The sequence below is a fragment of the Taudactylus pleione genome, unplaced genomic scaffold, assembly GCF_031769625.1.
Source record: "Taudactylus pleione unplaced genomic scaffold, aTauple2 ptg000186l, whole genome shotgun sequence".
Classification (NCBI taxonomy): domain Eukaryota; kingdom Metazoa; phylum Chordata; class Amphibia; order Anura; family Myobatrachidae; genus Taudactylus; species Taudactylus pleione.
The window spans coordinates 15951822-15965210 of NW_028284588.1; positions in this window are offsets into that span (position 1 = coordinate 15951822).

A 13389-nucleotide genomic window follows, 5' to 3' on the forward strand; every position below is an offset into this window, starting at 1 on the left:
TGCGAATCGCGTCCCCACCTGTCGCACATCGCATCGTCAGATCTGCCGTGCTGTAGGGCAGATCTGACTATCGTGGATGCGATGCACTGTAAAAAGTCTGGATGCAGGAAAGATCGTATGAAGATTGGACACCAAATTGTGTGCAAATCATGTGCAGATTGTGCGCAGAGCTGCCGGAGACAGTCTCTAGGGAAATCGTACATATCGGCTGATTGTGAGCACATCGCTATGTGTGTAGGCACCCTAGCAAGATCACACATTGTTGAGTCATATTTTGTAGTTTTCAAAATCACATAATTTGTTAAACAACTTGTTTCAACTGGAAGTTCTGTTGATAGTCACTGGGAAGTTTTGGTAGGTTCTATGCTAACAACAAAAATCAAGTGATTGATCTTTGCCTTAGACAATACATAGGAGCTTGCATTATGTGAATGCCATCAATGCATTTATTTAAGAACATGTCAAGTTTCCATTGTAAATGATAATCATCAGTATGATGTGCTGTGTTGTGGCCTTGAGCGACTAATGCTGTCAGGCACTCATGTGAATGTTATGCTATGAAATGAACAGTGTAAAAAGTCTTTGTGACAAATCACATATTTACAGTAGAATTGCTAAATTCCTCCTGAAAAATTACAATAGTACTAGAGTACGTTGCATCATTGAATCACAGTATTGATAATCCTGTGCAGTGCAGTATTAAGGAAGACAAGTAAGTGTTAAAAATGTCAATACTAGTACTGGGTGATATTTTAAACAATTGCAGATGGCAAAATGCTACTTGCAATTGACAGCGGCATCAGCTTTAAAAAGTGTTTTGACAGGCTTCATTGTACAATGATTAATTACCACTAGGCTTCCCTGGGTATTCCAATTTCCTTTCTCTTTCAGCTCATGGCTAAGGGTGGTATCTGAAACTGTAGCTCCAATTACACTGTACTACAGGAAATGTCACTTTTTCAGTCTATCAATGTACCAATCAGAAAAGGACCATATTCACTAGACTTTATATTTTAATATTTTTATTGCCCGATGGAAAGTAACACAGTTTCTTTGTATTAACTACTATACTTTTATAGAAGTTTTCCTATTGTTTGTTATTGGCATACTAAATATGGTACATGTAAAACTGGCAATTTGCATACATTGAAAATACAGTCCATGATAAATATATACATAGAGCCTGATTCAGCTGCAGACGCAAAGCTGATGTTTACGCAGGTCGAGCGATTATTTTCCATTATGCATGCATGTAAGTAGCACTGTGCATGCATTGCGATTTCATTGCTATTAAGTACTCACAGAGGATCCATTCGCAAAGTGAGTGTTATGTGGTCAGTGTTTTGGGGTGATTAAATAAATGCACGCGTGTCTGACCGTTTCAACGCTGTTCCATGGACGTGCATAAATTAGCCAGAGCGATTGCATTTGCAGCATGAGACCTCTCTGTGCTCGTGGAGGTGCTAAATAGTACACACTGTAAACAGATGTTTATATTGTGCTCAGGGAGATTGTTGGAGATAATGGGTCCAAGTTTTGCTGTTTACATCAGAGGAAAGCAGCCTGTGGCTTTCCGGATGAACTACAACTCCCAGAATCAGTGGCCTGAGGGAGTATGTATGTAGTGAAAGGCAGGGAAAGGAAGGATTGATTCGTTGGGAAATATAATTTAATTTTTTGATTTTAAGAAGACAATTTATGAGGGAGGAGGGGAATCCGATTGAATCTGAGCCCCGGTTGGGGTTTTTCGGCCAGGCTCGGATTCAAAATCTAGGCAAAATGTCATCACCCCGCTTTGGATTTCACAGGTTTTTGATTTGGTATAAGCTCCTCCCACAGTGATTCAGATGCCAGTTCACACAGCACCACCGGAAAGAGAGCTTACACTAATCTACCAGGGCAGAAATTAAATAATAATTACAACTGGGTGAACATGTCCCATTTTGCTCACCCAATAAACTTGGCAGTTCATATTTTTTTTAAAAATGAATGGGGGCATGCAGGAGATGCTGTCTGTGGCCATAAAACTTTCTGGACATTTTTGGCATCATCAACTGCCCCCTGCCTGCCGGGACACACCCTCGACATGCCCTTTGGCCGCCGGGACCTGCGGGCAGACACAGATGATAGTTGTTCAGTGTATCTGTATAGTGTGTACACACCATAAGAAAAAGGCAACCAGATTGGTATCTATTGGTATCTACAAATCAAGGTTGCAAAAGGCATAAGAGTATTTTGCAAGTATATCTTTTTGTGATTTTATTTTAAATAAATACAGTATGAAACTAAAAAAAAAAAAAGCATCAGAGCAGTGGCACAAATACAAGGCTGTTTAAAAAATATAGGACATGTATGAAACATTGGCAGTGACAGACAAATTGATAGTTTAATTAATTACAGAGAAAAAAATTCAGTCATCAATGCCCTAAACAAAGCATAATGCAAAGAAAAGAGGTGCAATATGGAATTGTCCTTGGCCCTTTCACCCACCCTTATGTTGTATATGTTAAACAGGACATGCACATTTTAACAAACCAATCACTTCAGTGACAGGGACTGCCACTTGTGGCTGCTGTGATTGGTTTATTTGGGCCCCCGCAAAACAAGCTACCAATCAGCATAAGGCAGCTAACAGTATTGTTAATCCTCTCTAAAGTTTGAACTGGAAGAGGTAATTCTACTCATCTGATTCCTCACCCTCATCAGTGTGTACATCATCCTCACACAATATTAATTAATCCCTGCTGGAATCCACCATTACAGGTATCTCTGTATTTTTTTTTAAGTAATTGGCAGTAAAGGTCTTCCTTTTGGAATTTCCAGTTCAGGAAACAGCCTTTTTTCCACATTTTGAGGAAGTAGCCTCCTACACTGATTGCTGATATGGTTCCTGGCTGTGCTGAAAGGTCTTTCTGAGTACACACTGGAGAGTGGGCCGCTTAGGTAATGCAAAGCCAGTCTGTCCAAGGGCCTCCAAATTTCCTTTTTGTCTTTCCAGTAGTCAAAGGAACTCTGTGACTTGCCTATGTGTACCATGTCATGAATATAATCCTCAACCATTCTTAGGTTCACCATCCAATCAGATGGAGTTGTGATATTGGTGTGACTAATTTTCAGCAATTCATTGAGAACCAATAGGATGTCACAAATTAACTTCTCTGCATCACCACTGGTTCTATTTGGAAAGCTGAGTTTTTTCCTGGCAGCTGCTGGAGAAACTGAAGAAGGAGATGTCATCATGTCATGTACCACTTGAGCTGCCAACTTGCTCACCAGGAGCCCTTTGCATCTCTTAAGATCTTGGTCATTTGGAATGAAAGACACAATATATGATTTAAAGCTAGTATCCAGTACAGTCGCCAAAACGTAGTGATCCAGTTTGAAGATATTGGCAAACCTTGGATCCTGGCACAGCGAACAAAGGACTTGATCTACAAGTCCAACATTCTTAGCAGAATCACTTTGTTTTAATCTCCTCCTTTAATTTCTTAATCTGCTTTTCCAAAAGCCTAGTTAAGGGAATCACCTGACTCAAGCTACCAGTGTCTGAACTCACTAAGTAGGAGGCTACGTCAAAAAGTTTGAGCACCTTTCATAAGACAGAAAGCATTGTCCACTGCGCTGGACTAAGGAACACACCCCCTCCTCTCCCAATGTCATGGTTTGTTGTACTGTATAGTTGTGAATGACTTTTTGCTTTTCATCAATCCACTGAAGCATAGTAAGGGTGGAATTCCACCTAGTTACCACTTATTTCTTCAGTTGGTGGCAGGACAAATTCTACTGTTCCTGTAGCTGCTGCAATCTCCTGCATGCTGTAGCTGAATGGTCGAAAATGTCCCCAAATTTTTTGGGCAACAGACAGCATATTCTGCATGCCCTTGTCATTTTTAAAAAAAACCCTGTACCACAAAGTTGTTTGTGTGAGCAAAACATGGGACATGTTGGAATTCACCCAGCTGTAAAGTTCTTACAATATTAGCGGCATTGCCAGAAGTCACAAATCATGAGGAGAGTCCAAGTGGGGTAAGCCATTTTGCTATGACATACCTTAGTTTTTCTAAAAGGTTGTCAGTGTTATGCCTCTTAGTGAAGCCGGTGATACACAGAGTAGCGTGACTTTGAATGAGCTGGCGTTGTTTGTAAGATACTGCTGCTGCTAAAGACAAATCACTCACCCAGTGGACTGTCACAGTCATGTAATCTTTAGTTTGGCATTACTGCTTGTCCACATATCTGTGGTTAGGTGGACAGTGGGTAAATTGGCATTTTGTAGGCCAATAATAAGTTTTTTTTAATATCCTGGTACAGCCGAGAATGGAACCGAGATGGAATTTGGTACCGGGGACAGAGGACCTCAAGTAGCTGTGTGAAATACACTGCATTAATGGTGGATATTGGATGCAGATCTAATACTAGCATAGCCATGAGAGCATCAGTGATCTGCTGTGTTACTGAGTGAGTGCTTGCAAAAGATTATTTCACAGTCAGTTGAAGATCCATCCCCAGCAGCAACAGCAGTAGACCTAGCACTGAAGGATTCTTCTTAGGAATTCTGAATACGGGAGGAGTCTTCTAGCCTTAACAAACTGGATAAAGGACTACCTCCGATCATTACTGTGGATATTGAGTATGAAGGTGTTGGTGGTAGAGATTGCAGGTGCTGGAATCTAGTTGAAAGAAGGGAGCTAGATAATGATGGACTGCTTGTTGTTTTTTAGCACCAGTTTCTGATGTTGTTAAAAAAAATTGAATGAGTTCACTGCAAATGATATAACAGGGAGGAGGTTCCTAGATGGTTAACATCCCTACCTCTGCTTACCATGGTTTTACAAACACTACAGATGGCTTGACAATTATTGTCAGGATTTGAGTAAAAATAATTCCACACATATGAGGTGCATTTGTTGGTCCTATGTCCAGGCATGACAATGGCCTTCCTCTTATCATGGCCAAGAGCTGCTTCCACTGGTGCTTGTTTTACACAAGCAACAATATCCTCAATATCCTCAATTAGCACCAGCATCAGCTCCACAAATATACCCCTCATCCTCTAGCACTTCCTCGAAGACATCTTCAAATTTCTATGTCATCAGCTATATTTGTGCTGCTCATCCCCACATTTGCAGAGGAAGCAGAAATGGTGGAAGGTTGCTTCTCTGCAAGTACAAAGTTAACAGAAAGGTCAGACTCACATCACACTCGTGGACACACTTAGGGCCTCATTCAGAGGCGGTCGGAGGATGCAAGCTGTCGCTCAGAAACTGGGCGGCCGCTTGCATCCTGACCGCTCGCCTCTGTTAAGGTCATTAGGCTGTGGGTAAACACCCACAGCTCTAATGACCGCTCCGGTAATGGTCGCAATGGTCATAGACCATCGCGACCATCGGGGCTTACGACGAGACCCTAGGGTAGGGTCTCCCTTGTCATAAGCCCCGGAGAGCTTCTGGCTCTGTCTGAGCTGGAAGCTCTCCACTGACATCACTAGTGATGTCAGTGGGGCATCCCCCAAACGGTAGGCATTCCCATGGGAACGCCTCCGTTTGGGCTGCCACCCCCCCAGCCCACCTTCCAAATGGGGCGAGCTGTCAATCAACATCGACAGCTCGCCCCCTTTGGATCAAGACCCGCTACGACCTGCGCTGTCGGTCGAAGCGGGTCTCACGCATGCGCACGACGGTGCCGTTGTGCACATGCTCTGTGGGGGGCCATCGACCCGGTCCGAGCGCATCAGCGCTAACGACTGGGTCTGAATGACCCCCTTAGACTCTACTCAGAGATTTGAGACATTTCTGTTTTTGAACACAAAGTTTGTTCTACTGCCTGGTTTTCTTTTTTTTACACCTCTTCTACACTCTGACTGATAAGGTCTTGCATTGTCATGAGAGGCAGAGGAAGATACTCATAAAAAAAGTTAAAGACCTCAGTCTTTCCTTGCCACTGTGTGTGATAAATGGCATGTTGGCAATTTTATGTTTTTCTGCACCACACTTTACCCTTTATTAGATGTGTTTTTTTCTTTAGCACTGTATATTTTTTTATTTTTTTATTTTAGATGCTCTGACTTAGGCCCTCTAAGCTCTTGAGCATCGGCTTTGGTAGATGACTTTGAAGGACTAGCATCATCATCGTTACTGGTGGCAGCAGCTGCAGTAACAGTATTTGGCTACTCGTTTTCTCTAAATGGAATGTTATTTTTTGCATGGCTTATATGTGCATGTAAGCAAAACAAAGCGCACAAAACAGTACAAACAATATATAATGCAATTATTGTATTTTTTTTATGTTGCAGCTCTATTCCTGTGCGGACTGGAGCCACAGAGGTTATATATGCACATGAGCAAAACAAAGTGCACAAAACAGTACAAACAATACAATTATTTTATTTTTTGATGGTGAAGCTGTATTCCTGTGTGGACTGAAGCCACAGGGCTTACTGTATATCTCCATATGAGTAAAGTGCACAAAACAGTACAAACAATTCAATTATTTATTTTTTTGATGGCACATCTGTATTCCTTTCCTGCATGGACTGGAGCCAAAGGGATTATATATATGTACGTGAGCAAAGCGCACAAAACAGTACAAACAATTTCATTAATTTACTTTGATGGGGCAGCTGTATTCCTGCATGGACTAGAGCCACAGGGCTTATATATGCACGTGTGCAAAACAAAGTGCACAAAACAGTGCAAACAATACAATTTTTTTATGGCACAGCTGTACTACGTGGACTGGAGCCATAGGGTCTATATATGAATGTGAGCAATGCAAAGTGCACAAAATAGTACAATCAATACAATTTTTTTCTTTTTAATGTACAGCTGTAATCCTGCTTGGACTGGAGCCACAGTACTTATATATGCACATAATCAAAACAAAGCGCACCAAATAGTACAAACAATACAATTATTTTATATATTTTTTCATGTTGCAGGCACAGATGTATTCAAATTATATGTACCTAAACGTCTAACTGATAGAGTCTGGATACAGAACAGCCAATACAGCATAGTACAGCACAAAATAAAGCAGTGTGCACCCCTACACACATTGACGCAGCACAGCCACTTGAGAGTGTGGACACATCCTATACAGCAGAGCACAGCACACCATACAGCAGTGTGAGCCCCTATACACGACACATTGACTAAGCAGCACAGCTACTTGTGACTTGTCAGGCTGGAGTCTGGACACAGCCTATACAGCAGAATACAGCACAGCAGCATGCAACTACCTATATAATATATATATATATATATATATATATATATATATAGGGAAAGTGGGGTGGAAAGGGCATGCGCCAAATAGTGTTTTTTAAATTTAAACAAGATAGTGTAGTTGTGCTCAAATAGATATGTGCGTACCAGAAATAAATTCTTTAAAGCTTATCTGAGTGGTCTTGTCTGGTGCCACACAATGGACCTTTAATAAAAGAGGCTCATAGTAAAGCCAAATAGAAGAGAGCAGATACAGTGTAGTAAGTCTAGTACACAATGCGTTGCTAGTAATTATTGTGCGTACCGGTTAAAGTCTTGCATAGAGATAGAAAGATTAATTCTTTACTCGTCTGTCCTCCTGTGTTTCTCTCACCCCAAGGTTTTCCACATTTTTGGATGGTAGTCTTTTAAATCAAAAAAGGATCCATCATCAGTGGTATACTTAAAACAGGGGGCTTTATTAGAGGGGAATATACAAGGGATACATATAGACAAAGTTAATATGAGATAAAAAAAAGTTTTGCTTATCTGCAAGGGTAGTAGCCAAGGTTCATATAGGTAAGGCTGGCAGTGTCCAACGCGTATTGTCCTTTGGACTTCCTCAGGGGTAGAGGTATGGGTCAGGGGATGCCCATTTTATACCCTACAAGCAGCTGACATACCAGAAAACTGAAAACGGCACTAATCACCGGTTTGCGCATGCGCAGTGCGCCGCGGCCATCTTGATGACGTCACTACTGAAGTCGGGGATATCCCTGGATGACGCGTACTGCACAGTGCGCATGCGTGGGTTGCGGCAATACCGATATAGTATGTGCCCTTTGTAGATTTACCACTCACATAGTGGACCATGTCTCCAGCCTATGTTAGCATCCGCAATCTACTATGAAGTGCATAGGCACCTAGCAGGTACAATACAATAGTTTCCTCCATTTACTGGGGCGCGGCGGCCATCTTGTGATTGGCCGCATGTAATGTGGATGTCGGTGGCCATTGTTCTAGAAGGTCACCAGTCTATATGGGAGACACATTAGAACGGAAGCCATTTTGTTGGTTTGATAAGCACATTAGAGCTTGAACAGATGGAAAAAATAACAAAACATTCCCTGATGTGATACTCATCATAGATAATGGCCTACAGATTGCCTATACACCAGATCTTTAAATAATGGACCGATAATAATACAATAAAAACATTAAAAAACACAAATATATACATATATAGATAGTGGACCCTAAAATATTAATATATGCATTTCTTATAAGACCATGATAAAAAGGATAGAAACATAGATATAAATATAGAGTGCAAATGGATGAGCAGAAGCCCTAGTGGCATCTAAGAGGAGCCAGATTAAGCAGTAAACTTGCTGAAATACTTCACATAGAGATTACCACAATTGACCGTAACAAACCATAATTCAGTGATGCTTACATGGTAGTGAGTATCTCAAAAAAGCAATATGACATAAAAAATATACATATATATATAAAATTATAAATATGAATGGATACTTAAAATGTAGATGCATAGAAGCTCATAAAAATGGGGCGATTTCATAATTATCATTAAGCCCATTAGGTATTAATGTTTTCAACTCAAAAATCCAGTACAGCTCTCTCTGGGAGAGTTTTTGGTTGCAAGGTCACCTCCTCTTTCACCTAGTTTCACATGTTCAATACCCCTATATGTTAGATGTTCAGGGTTAGCATTATGATGTGTTTTGAAGTGTCTTGATACAGAATGGCTTTCAATTTTATTATTTATATTCCTCACATGTTCTTGTATTCTGAGTTTGAGGTACCTCTTGGTTTTGCCTATATACTTCAGACCACAGGGGCATTCCAAAATATATATGTAACTGAACACGTATTGCAATTAATGAACTGCTTGATATTGAATTTTTTGGAGTTGTTGAAATTATGAAAAACTCTTCTGTTGGGATGCAAATATTTGCACATGTTACAGTGACCACATTTGTAGGCCCCCAGGCATGGGTTAATAGTTCTCCCATTGGTTTGAATTCGTGTGAGCATACTTGGAGCTAGTATGTCCTTGAGGTTTTTAGCTTTTTTAAAAATTACATTGGGTTTGTTAGGAAGGATGTCTGATAATATGGGGTCCATTTTTAGTATCCCCCAGTGTTTATTAAGCACATGTCTGATTCTTTTTTCTTCTTTACTGTACTGTGTGATGAAAGAGACTTGATGTTTCTTTTCTGGTTTTGTTTTGTAATCAAGTAAATCTTTCCTATTTAAGTTTTCTGTTTTACGAATGGCTTCTGAGATGAGTGGGTCTGGGTATCCTCTTTCCTTGAACCTGTCTGCGTAAGTGTTGATTTGTGTGGAGCACTCATTTTTATCACTACACTTCCGTTTAATACGGTAAAACTGGGAGTAGGGGATGTTGCCTTTCCAACCTCTAGTGTGCCCACTTTTGTAGTGTAAATAGCTATTTGTATTGACATGCTTAATAAATGTTTTAGTCGAGATGCCTGTATTGGTTCCTCTTAGAACAATATCTAAAAATTAAATTTCTTATTTTTGTAGGTTAGAGGTAAATCTAAGATTAAAACTGTTAATATTGATAAGATCCGTAAATTCCTTAAAATCTTGTACACTCCCTTTCCAAATTATAATAATGTCATCAATATACATCTTATAAAAATGGATAAAATGGCTAAAAGGATTATTGTTAAAAATGCACTCTGATTCCAAGTTACCCATCAATAGGTTGCATAACTTGGTGCAAAAACCGTACCCATCGCAGTTCTACACATTTGTAAATAAAACTGATTTAAAAACTTAAAATAGTTATGTGTTAAGATAAATAAAATCAGATCACAGATGAAATGTTTGTTGTTTGCATCAATAGATGAATCTTCCTCCAAGAAATTCTTACATGCTGCAATACCCTTATGGTGTTCAATGCCTTTGCTTAAAAGAGAGGTTTCAGCCTGGGACAAGGGATAGTCTGAAATGTTAAATATCCCTTGTGTAGTGGGGTCTGTTAGGGTCTGTAGGGGTTTCTTCTTTTTGGGTCCCTTTCTACATCCTGCTCTTCTTCCCTATGTGTCTTCTTTTGAGTGGTGAGGCTAATCTGAACTGCTCCTTGAACATGGTTCTTTTTTGAGTTCGCCGATGATAGGGCATAGGGGTAGGGGATAAAAAACCATTGTCACTAGTGGACTCCAGTCTATCTAAAGTATTATACCTATTTCTCAATGGTATCTCCTGTATAGCCATAGGACTAGGTCTCGACTTTTGTGCATAGTTTTTATATGGGGCTTTATTCCATTTGGTCCTAGGTGGACGGGCCTGGTTAGCCCTAGGGCGATTCCAGTTTCTGATTCTATTTGTTTCATAGTCTAATTTCTCTCTTAGAAATTTATTTTCTTTGATTTTAATTACCTCTTCTTCAGCCTTTTCTGTTTTCTACTGCAATACTACCTCATTAATTTTGTACTCCTCTTTTTCTCATTGTGGGATTATAGACAGTTCCTTAGCTTTGATTAGTTGTTCCACTGTCTCTAAATGGATTCTCTTTTCAGCTGTAATTAACTTCATTAGATTCAATGAACATTCATGGAGAATTTTATACAATTTTTCCATAAAGATATGGTTATCCTGACCAAAGCTAGGAACGTTATTTATTCGGAGGCCCATGGAATTCTATTCACTTTTATAGAGTATTCCAGGCCTTTGATGTCCCACCAGATTTTAGTTTCCTTAATTAGTAGTCTCTCTAGATCCCAAAAAAACATGTCTAAATTATCATCAGCTATAGGTACAGCCTGAGTATAATCTTCACTAAAGATTTTTTCGCATATATCAGATCTTTTAGTACATAAGCCATGTGTAGGAAACATTTTAACAGTGTGTAGGATATCAACAGTACAGTGCAAATCTCAAAATACAGATAGATAACGACAATTATGAAATCGCCCCATTTTTATGAGCTTCTATGCATCTACATTTTAAGTATCCATTCAAATTTATAATTTTATATATATATATGTATATTTTTTATGTCATGTTGCTTTTTTGAGATACTCACTACCATGTAAGCATCACTGAATTATGGTTTGTTATGGTCACTTGTGGTAATCTATATGTGAAGTATTTCAGCAAGTTTACTGCTTAATCTGGCTCCTCTTAGATGCCACGAGGGCTTCTGGTCATCCATTTGCACTCTATATTTATATCTATGTTTCTATCCTTTTTATCATGGTCTTTTAAGAAGAAATGCATATATTAATATTTTTGGGTCCACTATCTATTTATATATGTACATATTTGTGTTTTTTAATGTTTTTATTGTATTATTATCAGTCCATTATTTAAAGATCTGGTGTATAGGCAATCTGTAGGCCATTATCTATGATGAGTATCACATCAGGGAATGTTTTGTTATTTTTCCCATCTGTTCAAGCTCTAATGTGCTTATCTAACCAACAAAATGGCTTCCGTTCTAATGTGTCTCCCATATAGACTGGTGACCTTCTAGAACAATGGCCGCCGACATCCACATTACATGCGGCCAATCACAAGATGGCCGCCACTCCCCAGTAAATGGAGGAAACTATTGTATTATACCTACTAGATGCCTATGCACTTCATAGTAGATTGCGGATGCTAACATAGGCTGGAGACATGGTCCACTATGTGAGTGGGCAATCTACGAAGGGCACATACTATATCGGTATTGCCGCAACCCGTGCATGCGCAGTACAGGTCATCCAGGGATATCCCCGACATTAGTAGTGACATCATCAAGATGGCCACGGCGCACTGCGCATGCGCGAACCGGCGATTAGCACCGTTTTCAGTTTTCTGGTATGTCAGCTGCTTGTAGGGTATAAAAGGGGCATCCCCTGACCCATACCTCTACCCTTGAGGAAGTCCAAAGGATGAAACGTGTTGGGCACTGCCAGCCTTACCTATATGAACCTTGGCTACTACCCTTGCAGATAAGCAAAACTTTTTTATCTCCTATTAACTTTGTCTATATGTATCCCTTGTATATTCCCCTCTGATAAAGCCCCCTGTTTTAAATATACCACTGATGATGGGTCCTTTTTTGATTTAAAAGACTACCATCCAAAAATGTGGAAAACCTTGGGGTGAGAGGAACACAGGAGGACAGACGAGTAAAGAATTCATCTTTCTATCTCTATGCCTTTAACTGGTATGCACAATAATTACTAGCCACGCATTGTGTACTTGACTTACTGCACTATATCTACTCTCTTCTATCTGGCTCTACTATGAGCCTCTGTTATTAAAGGTCCATTGTGTGGCACCAGATATCCGGATAAAGCTATAACCACATCCGGCTGACAAGACCTCTCAGATAAGCATATCTATTTGAGCACAACTACACTATCTTGTTTAAATTTAATACACTATTTGGCGCATGCCCTTTCCACCCCACTTTCCGGATCACATTCCGTCTGACGGCCATTCAGATACACGGAAAGGACAGCTGCCTCCTTCTACTAAAAGGATTTTAGTGTTGGAACTTTTTATAAAAAAAACTTTTTAAGCACTTACACTGCAAGAAATAATTCAGGGTAATATACAGAGCGCCTTCCAGGAACCATCACCTCCATATATATATATATATATATATATATATTTACACCTTAACTAACAGTACAGATTACACATCAGAGTTAAGCGCAGCATACAGCTGCATGCTTGACAACGAAATGGCACTGAGTCCCATCTGCAGAAGCTTATATAGAGTCCAAAACCCACGAGAATCAGACACGGCAAGGATGACATTTTATCCTCGAAGTGGAATCCGAGTCAGGGGTGAAGATCCGAGCCAACGCTCGGATCTACTCTGATTCCCAATATTTAAATGGGTTCGAACTGCTCATCTAAAAAAAAAATATATATATATATATATATATATAAATATATATACGCATGGCCCAACATCGCTCAGCTATCCGGGCAGCTCTAGCTATGGACACCAGTGAACAGCCTGTAGCAAGGGACTTTGCTATGGCCAAGCATAGTCTTTCGTCTCTCAGGTATAGAATCATAGATCATATACCCCCTCAAACATGGAGTGTGGATAGATCACGTAAACTGTTACAATGTGAGACAAATTGGATTGTTAGGTTGGATACATTGTCCCCTCATGGTATTAATGATA